The 12,703-nt window shown below is 46.6% G+C and overlaps 1 long non-coding RNA gene across 3 annotated transcripts in view; it reads right to left on the reverse strand.

Moving 5' to 3' along the window:
- The window catches only part of LOC108593353 (uncharacterized), a 230,739-nt gene that overhangs the window by 109,935 nt on the left and 108,101 nt on the right, over positions 1-12,703 (reverse strand). For all 3 annotated transcript variants that reach the window (XR_013520690.1, XR_013520689.1, XR_013520691.1), the window contains one exon: positions 497-646. This is a non-coding gene — a long non-coding RNA (uncharacterized LOC108593353). The remainder of the gene's footprint in view (positions 1-496; positions 647-12,703) is intronic.

Below are 12,703 nucleotides of genomic sequence, written 5' to 3' on the forward strand. Positions count from 1 at the left end.
ATCTTCTCACTGTACCACTCTGCCACTCTGAACAATTCATGAAAGGGACATTTTCATGATAATCTGGGTGATATTATAGTCATTTTGTATTTTTCTAGAGAACCAGTATTCACCCTCCCAAATGCCATCCTCTCTCTTTTTTTTCCCCCAGAGAACTAACTTTGCCCCTAGGCCCAGCAACTAGATCGTCTCCAGCCTGCTTTGTGGCACTCATCCCAATTCTGTGGCCTCCTGACCATCAGGCAGGAAAACTGGGTGTCGGCCAGAGACACTGTGCCAGCGACGATATTTGGAAGACGCCGCCCCTGACAGAATGCTCACTGTGGCAGCCAGTCAGGAAATGCCACTGGCCTCAAGTCTACACACAGAAGCATCTCTTTCAGCCAGGAGGGTGCCCGAGTACGAAAATCACTGAATTTCTTTTCTTTCCCTTGAAGAATCTTGCAGAGGTTTGAGAACGGACTGGTAATTTCAAAAGCAAGGTTTCTTCTCTCACCTGAGTTCTCCTTAGCAGTACTGCGGGTGTGTGCTCCGGGTTCACTTCATTTTGGTCTTTGTCTGTGTCTGAAGGCTGGTTAATGTCTCCGTAACCAGAGGTGACGAGTCCCATTCAGAGCTGAGCAAAAAGGTTAGCGAGGCTGACTTCCTGTGGGAGAAACGCCATAGAGAAGATAGTGAGCAATGGGAGCGGCTCACAACTGTCAGGAAATTGCGTCACGTCTGTTCACAAGAGACAGGCACAGCTGTTCTGTTCACCTTCATCAGGCTATTCACATCTTCCTAAAATCAGAGGCCGTGATGAACTTTACTTATCTCAGAGAGAAACTCTCCGACTTGAAATTAATTCATCACCCAGCAGCGCACTAAAATAAATCCTCTGATAAAATAAATCTCCCACTCCAGTAGACCGTGGGGGTGGGTGAAACACAAAAGAATTAGAGGGCACTGTTCGATTTAGCGAATATTTATTGGCCACGTACCATATGACAGGTACCATGTAGAAAACAGCCGTTCCCTTTCAGGGGAATGTGGTTTTGTGTGAGAGATCGTCATGCCAGCAAATAATTACGGCCAAGTGGGCTGATGCTCTGGCAGAAGAATGAAATGCCTACTGTGGGAGCCCACAGGTGAGAACCGCCACCCCCACCCCACCCCTGGAGATGCCTGAGCGAGGGTGGAAGGCCGGAAGACACAGAGCATTCCAGGCTCGGGTACCAGCGTGGAAAAAGGCAAGAGGATATCCATGTTGCTGGCACGTGAAAAGGACCCCGAGTGCCCCTGGGCGATTAAGTGCTCAGTGTAGGAGGTTAGCGAGGGCAGGTGGCACCCTGGGAACAGTGACTTGCTGGCTGGCCTCAACTGGTCCCTTCAGACCTGCTCTCGGCCTTTCTCTGCCCTGCTCTGGCCCTGGAGGCTGACTTCTGTGGGTGGCAGCACCGGGGCTCCTGGGCAGCTGCCTTCCAGTTGTTAGGTTCAGCGGCCAGAAGCAGCTCTAATGGAGGAGTGAATGAGGTTGGGGCATATCTTCTCAACACCCCCCAGCTCCCATCCTGCCCAGCCACGGTCTTGGCCATGGCTGCCTTCTCTGCCAGGCCATGGCTCCCTCCAGGGAGCCCTCCTTCTTGCCACAACCCTCTGCAGGCCCCAGCAACACTGCTCTTCCCACTGGCCTCCTTATGCCCAGGGGCAGGGACTGTTTTTCACGGAACCCCTAACCAGCCTCTCTTTAAATAGTCCTTTCTTTAAACTCGTGCATTTGATGAGTGGGCCATCTGTTTCCCGGCAGGACCCTGGGTAATGCCAGTAGGTTTGTTAAAAATGCCAAGAACGATCATACTAAGAAGTTGTTTTTTGTTGTATTCTTGTTTTTGTTTTGTTTTACAATGACAGTGGCAAACTATGTTTTTAAACTCTTAAAAATTGTAAACTGAAATAAGCCAGACACAAAAGACCACATATCCTATAATTCCACTTATATGAAGCATCCGGAAATGGCAAATCTCTAGAGGCAGAAAGCAGATTAGCTGTTTCCTGGGCTGGGAAGTGACTACCCCTGAGCATGAGAGGTCTTCTGAGGGTGGTGCACTGTGGTGGCGACTGCACAATTCTTCCTGTATCTCTCGTACCATTTCTTCTTGTACCTCTTGTTCCCAGGTCCAAGATCTTTCCATTGCGGCACAAAGCTGTATAGAGGCCTGACTTATGTATACAATACATCCTTAGAGACGGTTTCCTGTTATTAGAGTAATGACTCTGACCTACCGCATCAGATGTGTGCCATTCCAACACTCTGTCAGGCAGGCAGCCCTTGGAAGGTGTGCATGATACAAGTGGGTCACACTGTCATGAGCCGTCTTCCATACCCTTGATACATACTAGATCCTGTAGTCAGATGCCATATTGCACGAGATTCTATGATGGAAGATAAAGCCGTCTCTGCGTCCCCAGAGATAAAAGCTGGCTGAGGTCTGAGTGGGGCAGTCAAAGCCGTATCTGAAATAGGTATCCATGCCTGTTAGAATCCACTCCCGGCCCTTCTAAGATGGAAGGGGCCTTAACAGGGTTAACTTTCTACCAAGTAACTGGCCTTCTTGAGTCATGCTGTATCAGAGGCTCACTATTAGTTGCTGTGGCTGGCAGATGAAACGTTCATAAGTGGTATCTAGATTGGCCTTGGTATGTGGGAAACCACGCTTTTAGGCCCTTCCATAGCCACCATTGTTGCTATTCTGCCCAATCCACATATTTGACCACAGCAGTTCTTGGATGGTGACATGAGCTGCTCAAATCATTTTGCCTACTTGCATGCCTATTCCATGGTGGGCACTCTGGTAGGCATGAACATGCGATACGTTACCTCGTCATTTCTAACCCCAGATGTTATTCCACAAGCATCTACCCCAGACTTTCTTGCTTGTCTTCCAGGTAGTTCCCTTCAAAGTTCCTTATCTTTGGGGCACTTGCCGCTGCCAAGAAGCTTGGTATGGATTCTCACTTTGGGTTACTTTTCCCATGATGTACTCTCATGGTCTCACTGGGAAAGCTCTGCCTTGCCCAGTGCCTTTCAAAGCCATCCTGAGCGCATCTATTAAACAGTTGCCATTTACCTCAGCTTGCACACATGGAACCAACACATCTGTAAGTCGAATTACTTTTTATTCCTTCAATTGGTCATAATGGGCCTCTATCCATAGGTATGAGCCTAAAAAGGAGGTGTGAGGCAAACCAATATGGGTGCCTGGGAGGCTTGGGCCATCCACATATCCACCTTGCTTGTGCCCTCTGCTATTACTTGGGTTGAATCCCGGGCTGAGCCATGTTAATCTCTCGATGAATTGATGCTGGTGTGACCACACTCGATCTAATGGGTCTGACCCCCTAGCACATAACGGGCAGTTCCAGGTGTACGGTCACATGGTAGCTTGTGGTTAAGGTTTTCTTCTCTACTAGAGCCTAGGAGCACATGAACCATCTTTAAAATGACAGGACCGTCTGCTACAGGTAATATGGCCTTCCTCTTGAACCCTAGGGGACTGCATTGATTCTTTCACTGTGGCTTGACATAAATTCCATACCACTTCATACTAATCATTCTTTTAGTGCGTAATGTGTTTTAACAGCTTCAAGATGTTAATTATGTAAATAGCTTTATATAATTCAACAATAAAAATATGTGTATGTTCATGAAACCACTGTAATCGAGGTAAGACAGATCCATCAATATATTAAACATTACTGAATTGTACACTTAAAGTGGGCAGATTTTATGACATGTCGAGTATACCTCAATACAGCTGTTAAGATTATAAACAAAATATCTCAGTAATAAAGTTTGGGAAAGAAAGAAAAAGGTATATATTACCACCTATAATCCCAACACCCTAACACAGCTATTATCGTTTTTTCCATATTCTATTTGCATTAACTGTATTTGAAAATCATGAAAACAGTATTATTATCTACTGTTTACTGCCTGCTTACCATAGACGAAGTGCTGGGTTAAACACACACCACATATTATCTCATCTAGTCCCTACTGCAACCAGAGGAGGAAGGTAGTATTATTATTCACACCTTATTTTTATTTTGTTTTATTTTGAGATGAAGTCTCACCCTTCAGGGTGGAGTGTAGTGGCACAATCTCAGCTCACTGCAGACTCCGAACCCTGGGTTCAAGCAATTCTCCTGCCTCAGTCTCCCGAGTAGCTGGGACTACAGGCATCCACCACTACGCCCAGGTAATTTTTGTATTCTTAGTAGAGAGAGGGTTTCACCATGTTGGCCAGGCTGGTCTCACACTCCTAACCTCTCAAGTGATCCGCTCACCTCAGCTTCCCAAAGTGCTGCGCTTATAGGCATGAGCCACTATGTCCGGCCTATCCACACCTTATTAATGAGAAACCTGAGACTCAGAGATTAACTGACTTGCTATGTAAATTTAATTTTTTTTTGTATACTTAATTTTCTATCTTGCTGCAGTCTTGTTTCTTTTAATGTCTACAAAATAGTTAATTCTTAACTCTTCCCTTGTTTGTAACATACATGATATTTCCATCATGCAATGAACATCTTCATCAGAAATAACTGTATCCATATTTAATATTATCTTCTTAGGATGCTTTTCTAGAAGTTGAGTCAAGGGGAGCAAGGCAATTTAAACATTTTTGGAAGTAAAATTGGTTTCTAAAGGGCTGGGATTTACATTCACAGCTAACAATTTTGTCCCATCCTCAGCAGCACTAGATCTGCCAAGTTTTTTAATGTTCTGCTTAATAAAATGGATTCTTAATTCTTATTTTAATTTTCATTCATTTAACTACTAGAAGGGTTGGGTTTTTATCCAAACCAGTTGAATTACCTCATTTGTAGCTTACCTATGTTTTGTGTCCATTTGTTTATTACAAATGATTTATTACTTAATGATTTTCTTACTGATGTACATGAATTTTTAAATAAACATATGAACTCTTCATGTTTTCTGTTTTTCTCATTTGCCTACTTATTTTACAAATTGATTTTACATATTTTTACGACATGAAATTGACTTCTCTTTTCCTTGGTGAATTTTCTCCTGCCTGTAGACTTTCAAAGGCGTCGCTCTCCAAGGCTTTGATAATGATGTTCAGTTATATTTTCTCCTGGGTTTTTTTTTCTGTAGCAGGATTTGTCTTACATCTATACCCCATCATTTATTTTAATGTATAATTTGAGATATGGACCTAAATTACTCTTTTTTTCCAAACTATTACCCAACTTTTCCAATACCAAATATTATCTCCTTTCCCCCTGTTTCGTGATGCTTCCTGTATCATATACTATATTCTTATAAGAGGTCCATTTTGCTCCAGAGCTACATAGTTTTAATGATCTTTGGTTGATAATATGGTTTTGTATTTGGCGAGTCTAAAAAGTCTTATCCACGGGAGGTCAGGCCATCCCACTTATAAGCACCAGGTATCAGCTGGAAACATGGCGCTCTCCTGCCACTCAGCACAGCACACAGGGGAGGCTGCTGATACGGTTTGGGATGGTGTATTAGTGTGTTCTCACTCTGCTAATAAAGACATGCCCGAGACTGGGTGATTTATAAAGGAAAGTGGTTTAGTTGACTCACAGCTCTGCATGGCTGGGGGGCCTCGCCATCATGGCAGAAGGTGAATGGGGAACAAAGTCACAACTTACATGGTGGCAGGCAAGAGTGTGTGTGCAGGGGAACTCCCATTTATAAAACCATCAGATCTCATGAGACTTATTCACCATCACGGGAACAGCACAGGAAAAACCCGCCCCCATGACTCAATTACCTCGCAGTGGGTCCCTCCCATGACTCATGGGAATTACAGGAGCTAGAATTCAGAATGAGATTTGGGTAGGGACACAGCCAAACCATCTCAGATGGGGAGTGTTCTAGAGCCCTGACTGAGAACCTCAAAGAGTGGACTAAGTAAGAAACCTGGCCCCGAGATACTCAGAACAGGGCCAGAAGAGCCTTTCAAGACAATTTCACCCAATTCCTTCAGTGTAGAGAGAAGAAAACCTGGCTGATGAGATTACGTCTTTTGCCCAAACTCACAGAGGTCATTAGTGGCAGAGCCGGGATTAGATCTGGGTCTCCTGGCTGCTGGTTGGGGGCTCTCTAACGTTCCCCAGGGAAGAAGGTTCATGGGAGAAGAGGACCATGTGGGCTGCAGCATCAGGGAAGGTATAATCATGAAGATGGCTTACATACAAACACCACTTTGCTCAGTTCTTTTACCACATGTCTACGTGGACTCTCACCCCAACCCTTCCATCAGCTCCTGTGCAAAGTCTCCTGACCACATTCCCCATCACAGGTCAGGTTAACCAGCTTCCATTCTCTGCCCCAAACACAGCCGCTGATGCTCCTGGCTAGGAGCTTATCTATCATACGCCTCCACACTTCTGCTCTCCAAATGAGTAGAACATTTACCAAGAATCAATTATTCATGTTCCCAAATCTATTTATGCCATGCCACTTATACTTGACACCATGATTATGTAATTTAACCAAGAGGAACATAAACAAAAAAAATAAGAGTGTGGACGAGATAACCATAAAAAACAATAGGAAGTTTGTATAAATCTAGAAAGATTCTGCACTCAGATTGCTTCAAGAATACCTTGGGGGCTAGGCGCAGTTGCTCACACCTGTAATCCCAGCACTTTGGAAGGCCGAGGCAGGTGGATCATGAGGTCAGGAGTTCGAGAGCAGCCTGACCAAAATGGTGAAACCCAGTCTCTACTAAAAATACAAAAAAAAAATTAGCCGGGCATGGTGGCATATGCCTGTAATCCCAGCTACTCAAGACACTGAGGCAAGAGAATCTCTTGAACCCAGGAGGAGAGGTTGTAGTGAACTGAGATTGCACCACTGCACTCCAACCTAGGAGACAGAGTGAGACTCCATCTTTAAAAAAAAAAAAGAGTACCTTGGGTTCTCTCTTATGAAAACAGACACTAGAAATTATTAGTATAGCTTACGCAAGACAGAAAAACAGACTTTTCATCTTTTTTGGAGAAAAAGCCTTTGATCCACATCAAAATAAGGTTATATGTGTCCTGTTTTATGATTTCTCACCTTGATCAGATAGGACTATCCTACAGTCCTACTTAGGTAGGATAAGACAACTTCCATTGATATAATTTTCATTTTCAGATGAGTTGTGCAGGCTCTGAGCAGCATGGCAAACTGTGAGAGGGGCACACAGGCAGGAATGGGGCGCAGTGGCGCCATGGGCATGGGATGCAGCACAGTACCGCAGGAGGCACCCCATGGGAGGTGGTACGATACCACACTGGGCCCAAACTCCAGCTCCACCCTAACCACTGGTATGGTCTTGGGCAAATCATTTATTGTCTTTGTTGTTGTCGAGTTTGAGACAGGGTCTCACTCTGTCACCCAGGCTGGAGTGCAGTGGTGCGATCTCAGCTCACTGCAACCTCCACCTCCCAAGTAGCTGTAGTCCCAAGTAGCTAGGACTACAGGCATGTGCCACCATGCCCAGATAACTTTTTGTATTTTTTTGCCACATTGGCCAGGCTGGTCTCAAACTCCTGAACTCAAGCGATCCTCTGAGTTCTCAGCCTCCCAAAGTGCTGGGATTACGGGCACGAGCCACTGTGCCTGTTTGTTCTCTTGAAGTTCAGTTTTCTCACCAGTTAAATAATACCTGTCTGCGATTACTGTTTGGTTGAAGGAAAGTGTGTTGCCCACACCCAGCACGGCACCAGACCCATTTGAAAATGTCAGCTTCCTTGTCAGACTCTAAATGAAAGAAGGGGGATGAAATGAGCTTTGGTGGGTGGACTGGATGGGATAAGCGGGAAAGACAGATGGCATCCCTCCTATCAGCAAATTCTAATTCATAGAACAAGGCAGTCTTTGGAGAGAGGCATGTGGTAAGTTATCCTAGGTGCACATTCAGACCCTGTGCCCAGGGACCAAAACAAAAGGCTCCTGGGAGCAGAATGCAAAGGACCACACTGGAGCCCAGTAGAGGGGGCTGCAAGAGTTGGGCGTGGCCCCATGCGCTGGCTTTGGGAGAAGTCCATTTGCAGGTAGTGGCACAACCTTGGAGGTGTGCTCTGTGTATCTGGGAAAGCATTCTAAGTCCTGGGACCTGGAAACCCTTTTCCCTGGTAGTTGAGCCCTGTGACCTTCCCAGCTGCTAAGTCCAGAAATGAGGAGTGCCTTGGCTTCAGTGCGAGAAGCAGCCCCAGTTTCTCAGAACACATCTGTGTGGGTGTCTGACTCTGTCTCTCCATGTCTCTGTCTCTGCATCTCTGTCGCTCTGTGTGTGCCTGTCTCTCTGTGGATCTCTGTGGCTGAGTCAGATGGAGGAGTCCTCATGTTTTGCTGCTTAGCAGTTTTTGTCCATCCTAGTACCCGTTACCAGCCCACAGGATGCAGAAAGAGCTGTTGCTAGCATGAGTTATTTTTGTCAGCTGAGTTACCATGCCAGAAAGCAAGAAATGACCTGGAGCTGGAACCAGCTGGGATCTCTGGACCACTGAAAGGCCTGAAATGTCGCCTATTTCACCCCAGGGTCCAGCCCCTAACTGGAGAGGGGCAGCCAAGGAAACATCGAAAGTCCCGCCTGTCCCACCCCTGCCATCTAGCCCTGCCCTGGTGATGAGGACTGTCAGGGGTCACCGACTCCCATTTGCAGCCTCAAGGCTTTCTCCCTGCTGAAAAGGACTGCTGCTCATTCTGACTGGGTCATGGTCAATGCTGCCCCAGTCCTTGGCTGCCCCGCCCGCTAGACTCTTGTGTTCCTTCGGGTGAGGGAGCACGCCTGTTTACAACCCTTTGGCACATATCACAGTGGTTTGGAGATAGTAGGTGGTCAATAAGCATTAGTTCTGTTTCCTTCACTGCGGCTCTGCAGGCGAGCAGGCTGCATCTCACCTCCCCTGCTGTTAGCCTTGCTCCTGCCTAAAATGCCCTCTCATTTCCTCCCTGTAGCCACATCCAACCCGGGGTCCTAGCTCTGGCCCCGTCCTCTCAGCCTGTTTTCCAACCCTGCAACCCCCTAAGATGCTTTCCCTCTGGCCCCTCTAAGACCTGCTTCCCTTCAATTCCCTGCACCTCCTGACATTCCAGGCATATGTGGACATGCATATTTTTCTGGGAATTGCAAAGGAGTCCTTGATCCCCAAGAGGTTTAGAACCACTGAAAGGGCATGGGGGAGCCTGGAAAAGTACTGAATGATATGTCCCTTTAGCAACGCAGACCTGGCAGGGTGCAGGGGGCGTCTCCTCCATTTCTTTGTCAGGCTTCCTCTTTGCGTGGGAAACTCTGTGGAGGCTGCAGGCCTGTGGCGTGTCAGTGTGTGCTTTCCCTGTGACAACATTCAGATAAGATGAGTAGTCTCTGTCTCTGTCTCCCTCTCCGTCTGAGTGTCTCTATCTGAATAACAAGTCTTGCTGTTTCTATAGTTTTTCTTTCTTTTTTTTTTTCTACATTCTGGACATTTTTAAAGCAGAAATCATTTTAGCTCAGCGAGAGTTGAAACTAGAGAGAGAATGAATCACCCTGGTCTCATCTAAAATAGATAACGAGGCTGAGTTTGGCGAGCGCTGGAGTCAGCCATTTGCCTGGACACCATGCACAGCTGCAAGAAATGATACCCCTTGTAAATAAATCAGCTGCTGGCAGCCTCACCTTAGAATATTTATAAGGAAACAGACCTGGGAAGGATAAACTGTAAGTCTAGGCTACAAAGATTGTTGGAAGAAGGGTTTTACAGTGTGTACAGAAAGTCTGATTCTTGGTTGCCTACAGGAAGACAGAGGAGAAAGAAAGGAGTGTATCTGTGAGTCTTTCTCACTGCCAGATAGGGGGATGTACAGGGAAAGTCTACCTGTCCTCCTTCCTAACCTCCAAGCTTTGACAAGCCAGCCCAGGGCAGGATGCCCTCAGATGCCTGAAGGGGTTCCCAAGTTTGCTCCCAAATTATGCCAAAGCCCCATCTGCCTCATAGGCCACAGGAAAGCCTGGCCTGGCCCCCCTTCCCTGGTTGCAATGTTGATGAAGCGCTTTGGGTGAAAGGGGATCTTCCATGGAGAAGAGATACAGCTGGGCCCAGTGAAGTATCCATGTACATTTACCTCTACGCAGAGCCAGACGCTGCAAGCGGACTCCCAAGTTCAACGAGCACAGTGTAACCTTAAGCAAGCTGCCGCCTCTCTGAGCCTCTTCCCCACCTCCATCCCTCCCGCCACTCAGTTTGTCTCATTTATTAAATTAAATTCCTCTGGGGACAATGGGAAATCACACCCCACCCGCCAAGGAAAGCCTCAGAGCACCCCAGGAAGGGAGTCTCATGGTATAGTGGAGGAGCAGCGGCGGGGCATGGGGAGCACTGTGCTGCGTGGCCTTGGAAACTTGATTCAGACCTCACAGAGTCCCCATCAGCCACAGTTCATTCAGCAACCATTACTGTGTTGCATGCGTGTCCTGTGTGCACCACTGTCACAGGTAATGGGGGTAAGAAGATGCAAAAAGCAAGACCCCATGCCTCCCAGGAATAAAAAAATTGAAAGAACACAGACACATGAGATAGAATACAATTAATAGAATACTGATGGAGAGAGAGAGGGCTGCCAGCAGGCTGAGTGGGAGGCATGTCTCCCAGCCTAGGGAGAGAGGTTGTAATAGGAGGCGGTGTCTGAGCTGGATGCTAAAAGATGAGTAGAGGTAAGCCAGGCCACAGAGGGAGATCCAGAAGTGGGAAACATCACGGCACAGGAAGAAGATGTGATCATGTGGGTGTTGCTGATGGAAATGGCAAGAAATGAGCCTGGATCTTTAGGCGAGAACAAAATAGAAAGTAACGCTTCGAGAAGGCTTGAAATGGGTGAGGGAGTGAGCCATGAAGATATCTGGGAAAGTGACGTTCAGGGCATAGGGAACTGCTGCGCCAAGAAAGAGAACAGAAATAAGAAGGGCCTTGGACCTTTGTTTAAGAGGACTGAACCCTCTAGATGGCCCTTCTCCAATGTACCCCAGAGCTCCTCTACCCAAAGTTCTGCATGGTTCTATTCCTGTTTCCCCTGCGGTGTCCTTACAACTCCCCACAGACCCAACAGAGCCTGGCTTCCAGGGGCCTATCCAACCTTATCTCCTTCCCATGACCACTCCCTTGGGCCCTCTTACCACGTTCTGCCTCTCCCTCAAACCACCCAGATAGCTCCTGCCCAGGGCCTTGGCACTGCAGTTCCTTCTGCCCTGAACGTCCCTTTCCCAAGTATCTTCACAGCTCACTCCTTCACCTCCTTCAAGTCTCCTCGAAGTGCTCCTTCTCCATGAGGCTGCCCAGACCACCATGCAGCACGCTCTGCTCCTCACTCCACACTCCTACAGCTCCTGACCCTCTTCGGTTGCTGCCTCTCAGAGCACGTACCACCTCAACATACTCTATCATTTTCTTATTGACATGCTTTTCTTGTTTATTTCTATAGTTACATTCATCTGACTAGAATATAAATTTGACCAGGGCAGGTATTTTTGTCGGCCTTGTTTACCACCCTCTACCCAGTACCTAGAACAGTGACTAGCATGTAAAAGGCTCTCAGTAGACATTTCCTAATTCATGAGTGGACAAGCCAGGGAACCATCGACAGGCATTAGGTGCGGGACATACTCAGATTTACAAATCCAAATCACTCTAGCTGAATAGCATAGACTCACGATGGTTATTCTCCATCTTTTTCATCATGACTCACAGTAATACACTCATTTAAATTATGACCATGAACACAGATATACATACAAGTCTAACTGAAAAAAAAGTTTCATGAAACGGTAGTTTCACTTTTCACTGTTTGTAATACCCCGTCCCATCCCGTCCTGTCCCGTCCCGTCCAATCCCACCCCATCCCATCCCATCCTGTCCATCGCTGTGCTATCCTAGTCTATCCTACCCTACCCCACTCTACCCTATGGCTACTTCATTTTTAAAACACACAGTAGGCCAGGCACCGTGGCTCATGCCTGCAATCCCAGCACTGCTGAGGCAGGCAGATCACTTGAGGCCAGGAATTCAAGACCAGCCTGGCCAACATGGTGAAGCTCCGTCTCTACTAAAAATACGAAAATTAGCCGGGTGTGGGGATGCATGCCTGTAATTCCAGCTACTCAGGAGGCTGAGGCATGACAATCCCTTGGACCTGGGAGGTGAAGGTTGCAGTGAGCCAAGATCATGCCACTGCACTCCAGCCTGGGTGACAGAGAGAGACTCAGTCGCCAAAAAAAAAAAAAAAAGAAAAAAGAAAAAAGGGCAGGGAGCTGGGGAGGGATAGCCTGGGGAGAAATGCCAAATGTGGGTGAAGGGGAGGAAGGCAGCAAAACACACTGCCATGTGTGTACCTATGCAACTGTCTTGCATGTTCTGCACATGTACCCCAAAACCGAAAATGCAATAAAAAAAAAAGAAAAAAAAAAGAGAAACACATTGCGGTTGCAAACTACTGAATTAATTTCACAAACGACCAACAGATCAAGTTCAGAAACACTGGCATCACGTTCTGGAATTAGATAGTGACACTAAGTGTTCATCATTGTAAATACACTAAACATTACTGAATTGTAAATTTTAAAATGGTTCATATGGGGAATCTTATATGAACTTTATCTGAACAAGAGCATGTATTTTTAATGGTACAGAGGATTGACTGAAA

Source organism: Callithrix jacchus, chromosome 8 (assembly GCF_049354715.1).
Source record: "Callithrix jacchus isolate 240 chromosome 8, calJac240_pri, whole genome shotgun sequence".
In the NCBI taxonomy this organism is placed as follows: domain Eukaryota; kingdom Metazoa; phylum Chordata; class Mammalia; order Primates; family Cebidae; genus Callithrix; species Callithrix jacchus.